The sequence below is a fragment of the Podarcis erhardii genome, assembly GCF_964252035.2.
Source record: "Podarcis erhardii genome assembly, chromosome: 2".
NCBI classification, from domain to species: domain Eukaryota; kingdom Metazoa; phylum Chordata; class Lepidosauria; order Squamata; family Lacertidae; genus Podarcis; species Podarcis erhardii.
In genome coordinates this window covers 24,811,572-24,818,694 of record NC_138498.1, presented here as the reverse complement: position 1 = coordinate 24,818,694, position 7,123 = coordinate 24,811,572, and positions in this window count along the sequence as shown.

The following is a 7,123-nucleotide window of genomic DNA, read 5'->3' as shown; positions in this document are numbered from 1 at the left end:
TCAGACCTAGCAAGCTCGATCAATGGTCTGAGATTATGGGACTTGCAGTCCGGAAACATCAGCGTGGGGTACATGTTCCCCATCCCTGATCCAAAGAAAGAGTCCTATTTCTCTCTTAGCATCTCCTTCTGTTCCAGAAGTTCAATTAACTCTAGATTGCCAGGTGCTACCTCCTACAGCAAAGAACCTAATTCTGTTCCTTTTCAAGCAGGAACCACTTTGTAAACAACGTTGGGTGAAATTAATAGATAATTGTAAATAGTAAGTGGCTGAAAACTTGGGGTGAAATTGGGGGCGAAATAATTGATTTGATTCTGAGCTGTGCTAAAGGGGGAGTTTGTGAATCTATTGTTGGGACAGTGATACTTCTCTGTCGACCTGGGAACAACTTAAAACCTGTTTGATTGCCTTGCAGGGATGCGGGTGGTGCTGTGGTCTAAACCACTGAGCCTTGGGCTTGCCGATCAAAAGATGGGCTGTTCGAATCCCTGCGATGGGGTGAGCTCCCATTGCTCAATCCCAGCTCCTGCCAACCTAGCAGTTCGAAAGCACGCCAGTGCAAGTAGATAAATAGGTACTGCTCCGGTGGGAAGGTAAACGACGTTTCTGGGTGCTGCTCTGGTGTCAGTGTTCTGTTTCGCCAGAAGCGGCTTAGTCATGACCCAGAAAAACTGTCTGCGGACAAACGTCGGCTCCCTCGGCCTGTAAAGTGAGATGAGCGCCGCAACCCCAGAGTCGTTCGTGACTGGACCTAACTGTCAGGGGTCCTTCACCTTTACCTTTTGATTGCCTTGCATTTCTGCTTTAGGCTGCCGTACTTCATATTCCTATTATGCTGGTGACAAGGAGGACAAACTGTTGTGTGTATGTGTGTGTGTGTGTGTGTGTGTGTGTGTGTGAGAGAGAGAGAGAGAGAGAGAGAGAGAGAGAGAGGGTGTGTGTGTGGAGTACTGAACAGAGCAGTTCTAAATTGGGGATTATTTTACTGCTTCACTAAAAACACCTACGAATTGGCCTCTGGGGTTATTGGATCCAGAGCCTCTGCACACAGAAATATTTTTTCAATCAAAGTGTTTGGTTTCTCTTGGCTTCGAGAAGCAACCTGCTTTTAGCAATGGTGCCCAATTTGGACGGCAGTGATGCCATTCTGCAGGGCTCCCACCTTCACAATAGAAACAGTGTAAGAAGCCAAAAGCCCCAGCAGCGCCTGGCTTTGCAACAAGGATTCTGGTGCAAAGATTCATGCTTGTTTGTTTAATCCACCTCCATTTAATTTTTTTTTAAAGAAACATGAATAGAGCTGTGGCTATCTGCATATTTTTCAATATATTTCCTTGCCATCCCAACCCCACCCCCCTCACTGAGAAGGCATTTCATGTTTCCTTTCTCTGCATCTGTTTTTATAAAAGCAGGCACAGAGTGTGTTTTGGATAGTGTCTGGGAGGAGAATGAAAAGTAAATTCTTGATTGTTTTTGAGCCAGTTTCCTCTCTTCAACCCCCCCCCCCTTCCACACACCCTTCTCTCTGACTTTGCTCTTTGCAGACACATCAACGGTTTCCCTCAAGTGCTTATTATTAGCATGACAAGTCTTGTTGCCTTTGCTCTTTAATCCTTGTTGGCAAAACACATAAAACTTCCAGTTCTGTATCTGGATGGGGCACGGATTCTGCTTGTGGCTCTGTCAGCACTTGATAACGCGAAGCAAGCACCAGGAGTTAATTGCATCGTCCAAGTTGCAGAGCCGCCATTTCATCAGTATTTCTCCCTCTGCAGCCACTGGGGGCCTGGGAGGTGGGGGACAAGTGAGATACGATCTGGTGGTTTTATCACCTTCTTCTTCTTCCTCCTCCTCCTCTTCTTCTTCTTCTTCTTCTTCTTCCTCTTCTTCCTCTTCTTCTTCAGAATAACAACAAATGCAGATCCTTCAAGTGTCCCTATTTTCCAAGGACAGTCCCGGATTTACAGAAGCCGTCCCAGTTTCTGATTTGATCCTGGAACATCCCGCTTTCCCTTAGGATGCCCCTATTTTCATCAGAGAAATGTTGGAGGGTATGGAGTTATGCAATGCTTTTTTCTATAAAAAAGGGGGGGTACTCTCATTTTCCTACTCATATTGAAATACTGCCCCTCAGTGAGGTCAATCTTATATTCACAAAATGTTTCGGGTTCTGCGTACCGCCAGAAAAAAAGCACTGGAGTTATGTGACCCCAGAGACAAGCTTTAGAAGACATCTGAAGGCATCCCTATATCGGGAAGTGTTTTTAATGTGTGATGTTTAATTATGTTTTTATAAACGTTGGAGTCTGCCTAGAGTGACTGAGACACCCCAGTCAGTTGGGCGGGGTATAAATAATAAAATTATTATTATTATGGAATAGGTAAAAGTAAAGGGACCCCTGACCATTAGGTCCATTCGCGGATGACTCTGGGGTTGTGGCACTCATCTCGCTTTATTGGCCGAGGGAGCCGGCATACAGCTTCCGGGTCATGTGGCCAGCATGACTAAGCCGCTTCTGGTGAACCAGAGCAGCGCATGGAAACGCTGTTTACCTTCCCGCTGGAGCGGTACCTATTTATCTATTTGCACTTCGTGCTTTCGAACTTCTAGGTTGGCAGGAGCAGGGACCAAGCAGCAGGAGCTTACCCCATCGCGGGGATTCGAACCGCCGACCTTCTGATCGGCAAGCCCTAGGCTCTGTGGTTTAAACCACAGCGCCACCCGCGTCCCTTGTGGTATAGGATGTCCCTATTTTCATTGGAGAAATGTTGGAGAGTATGCAGAGGATCTGTGGGGCTGCCTTTCAAGGCTGCTTTGGGGTGGGGTGGCCATATGCCCTACTTTATAGGGGACATTTCTCTAAATGAAAGGCTTTCGAGCACAGTCCTCTAGTTGAAGGGTTGTCCAAGTTTGCTTCCACCGTTGATTCATCTTGGCCCATGTCCCCAGTTACAGGAGGCAGTCTAGGGTAAGGTTACCAGATTTTTTTTCAACGAATCCGGGGACACTTTTCAACTTCAATAGGAATGATAGGATTTTGTATGGGTACTGATTTGTAAATCCGGGGACTGTCCGTGGGAAAAGGGGACGTCTGGTAACCTTAGTCTAGGGCAGACTAGGACCTCTGCCATTGGCTAGGGAACCAAGAACCAATGGGGTGCTGCTTTCCTTGCCTCCCAGGAAGAACACTGTGGCAAGGAGGAGAGAGAACAGTCCTCACCCATCCAACCTAAGTGAAGTGACTTCTGAGAACTTTCTTTTCCCTACCCTACTAGAAGGAACACTTAGAATGACTTTGTTGGTGCCTGTTTGCTTTCTCTCCTTCCCCTCTCAACCCTCTTTTCTTTTGCATCATGTCTTTTAACGTTGAGGGCAGCAGGTCTTCTTATGATTGAACACTGAAAGCCTCCCTGGGGGTCTTTTTAGGCTGAAGAATGAGGTGAAAAATTCGTTGAGTAAATAAACAAACTAGTGGCTCCAGAAACGTATTTGATAAGCAAGAGGAAGCAAAGGGAAAACAGGTGAAGGAAGAACAAGCTTTGTTGCATTGTGTCCCTACCAGCTTGCATATATGAGATAAAGCAGTTGCTTGTTTGGGGAGCTGCAGTGACAACAGTACCAGCCATGTTGCTGCATGGAGGAAGCCTAAATGACACACACATAGACACACACCCCTGCTTGCTGGCGCCAACACTATAAGAAAGTCAATCTGCACCAACCCCAACACCAGTTTCTGCTTTGAAATGTCTTCCCACTATGGTGTTGCCTGAAGCAGTTTGCTTCATCCTGTTTCATGTCATAGCTGAACAGTCCAGAATTCCAGTTGCAATCATTCACTTGCACCATTTATGCTGTTCTACCAGTTGCAGTCAAAGGGGAATGAGGTTTTTTTTTGTTTAGAGGGGAGGCATTGTTCTACTTTACTCCTTGTAGCAGCACTTCTTACCCTAAGTAAGGGCCTTTGGTATCACTCGCTGAACCTCATCGTGGAAAGCCCTCAGAGGCTTGTCTGAAGCCAACTTTTTGAATGGTTGGTTTCTTTTGACTATGCAACATATGCAACGATAAGCACACAACATTTCCATGACATTTCCATGATAGTACAATTTGCAGAGGGATCAGGTTTGACACGTGCAGATTCTCACTGGGATCGCATTCTCCCCATTGTTTCCACAAGTCTTTCCGAAAGGAGTGCCAATGGCCTGAAGACATCAACCAGATTGTAAGAATGGGTACAAGAACCCCACAAAGTTCCCCCATCGGCCTGCTATGAGGGCTCAATCTCTTCAGTAGCAGAATTATTCATGCCGCAGTGACCCAATCTTATATGGAGAAGTGAGATTCTGTTTCTCAGTCTTGGCCACTCCCAACCTGGCCACAACTAGATGAAAATGGACAGCCTCCTTATATAGTGGAACCTCGTTTTTTGAATGTAATCCATTCCGGAAGACTGCTCGACTTCCAAAATGTTTGAATACTGAGGCTCAAAGGGTTGTCAGAAAATTCAATTGAAAAAAATTAAAAACACACAGCGGAAGCTGTTTGACTTTGGAGGCGCGTTTGAAAACGGAAGCATTTACTTCTGGGTTTTCGGCATTCGAGTTCCGAAATGTTAGTCAACGGAGACGTTCAAGAACCAAGGTTCCACTGTATGTGTACATTTCTTGATATAAAAAGCAGTGCTAACACTACCTCAGGGAGGAAAATAGTGTTAGCGATGCCCAAATTTGCTTCATAGATTTCCGATGCAAAGCTTTGAACTCTGGGGCAGACTCACCACATGTGAAACAGTGTCCCCACTATACTATGGCTTCTCCAACAGAGCAGAGACAGCAAACTCTTTATCCTGTGTTGTCTCAGGGGTGTATAATGTCATTGTCATTGTCATTACGATCTAAATAAAAATATTGTGGCATTGTGTTGCAGAAAATACGTATACAAATATATATAAAGAGGATAAGTTGGCGTAAGAAGGAAATAAAGTAAAAAGTATACAAAACAGAAAAGGTAACAGGTATGCATGAATGGAATGAGGTCCTCTCATGCAATGGGACTTTCCTCCCCTCCCCCCATGCAGGGGGGAGACAGGAGAGAGGTCTTGTTGCACAAGCGCACCTCTCTCCATACACTTAGCGCCATGTTGAGTTCTACCTACTGTCTCTTACTATCTATTTGAAACATGGATTGATCCAGGGGGTGCTGAGTGAGGAACGTGGCAGCCATTGAGAGACTTCACAATGGGACTGTTCTTTGTCCTTCGTCTCCCTCAGCATCAACTCATATTAATTTCACCAGGTAACGATTATGTTAAAAAATGATTGTGGAAGTTAATCCATATGCATGTTTTCATAGAAAGACAACTGTCTGTGATGCCATGTTTGAAGTAAAACTCCGCGTTCTACTTTTATTATTCTACTGCCAGAAATGATACCCGGTGTAAGAAGGCAAGAACTTTGTCCTGGAACTAGGTCGGCCACTCCTAGTTCCTAATTGGACAAAGCTAAAAGTATTAACAGTAAGAAAGGAAAATGAATCTGGACAAAAAGCAGATCCTTTGCTAGTAAGAGACTGTCTCAGAACTAATATGCACCTCTACTGAGAAACATCACTAAATTCTCAGTTGTCTACACCTGATGATCCCACGACGGAGTGAGCTCCCATTGCTCTGTCCCAGCTTCTGCCAACCTAGCAGTTCCAAAGCATACCAGTGCCAGTAGATAAATAGGTACCACTGTGTCAGGAAGGTAAACGGTGTTTCCAGGCCCTCTGGTTTCTGTCACGGTGTTCTGTTGTGCCAGTAGTGGTTTAGTCATGCTGGCCACATGACCCATAAAGCTGTCTGTGGACAAACGCTGGTTCCCTTGGCCTGAAAGCGAGAAGAGCGCCACAATCCTATAGTCACCTTTGATTGGACTTAACCGTCCAGGGGTCCTTTACCTTTTACCTTTATCTCCAAGATGTGCATTTAGCATGTTACAGTGGTACCTCGGGTTAAGAACTTAATTCGTTCTGGAGGTCTGTTCTTAACCTGGAACTGTTCTTAACCTGAAGCACCACTTTAGCTAATGGGGCCTCCTGCTGTCGCTGCATGATTTCTGTTCTCATCCTGAAGCAAAGTTCTTAACCTGAGGTACTATTTCTGGGTTACTGGAGTCTGTTACCTGAAGTGTATGTAACCTGAAGTGTATGTAACCTGAGGTACCACTATATTTCATATTATCCACTGAAGAGATGAGCCTTTTCAGGATTTTGGTGCCCTCTCAAAAATTAATTCAGCTACAATGCCAACATCTTAAAAACTACAACTTCCTAAATAGACATGAGAAATTCTGCTACATCAGACTAGTGTGGACTTCCCAACAGCTGCTGCCCTCAACAGACTAGTGTGGACTTCCCTACATCTCAAACAGCTTCACAGGGGCAAGTTGGCCACAATCAGTGGCTTGAGTCTTGGGGCCTAAGCACCTTTGAAGGTGGCCTCTAAAGTCTTTGTAGACTTGCAGAGCAATGTGGTAGAACCAATGCATGTTTGCACTGCCGGAGGATCCCTGTCTCCCCAAAGATGATGTGATCTCATTTGTTAAAGAACTTCTGATCCAAGACCAACCATTGTTTGGTGTCTCAGGCTGGCAGCATGGAAGGTCCCACACACACATTCTTCTCCGCCGCTGGTCCTGTGGTGTTTGATTTCAGTGCTTTGTTAAAGGGGTGTTCCTTTGTCACAGGCCCAGCGCCACACCATGAATATTCAAATTAACAGGTACAGGGGACCAGATGCCTGGTCTGGTGTAGATCACCAATCTTCTCTTGACTTTGATGGTTTTAGCAAAGGCTAATTCCAGCAGAGGAGGCAGAGATAGCTAATCACCAAAGGGAACTTAAAAAAAATAATAATATCCCATTGAATACATTTTTTGCTTTAAATATACAGAAGCAGTCCTGGAAGGAACATGATCAAGCAATCACATGCATGTGCGTGCACACACACAAATGAAACGACTGACCATTATGAAAGAGCAAGCTTTTAAAATGCTGCATTTTAGCTGAAAAGGTCTTTGTGTGGGTTTTAAAGAACGTTAAATTAGATGTACATTTAACAGTGTAGAGCACTCAGTCCAGTAG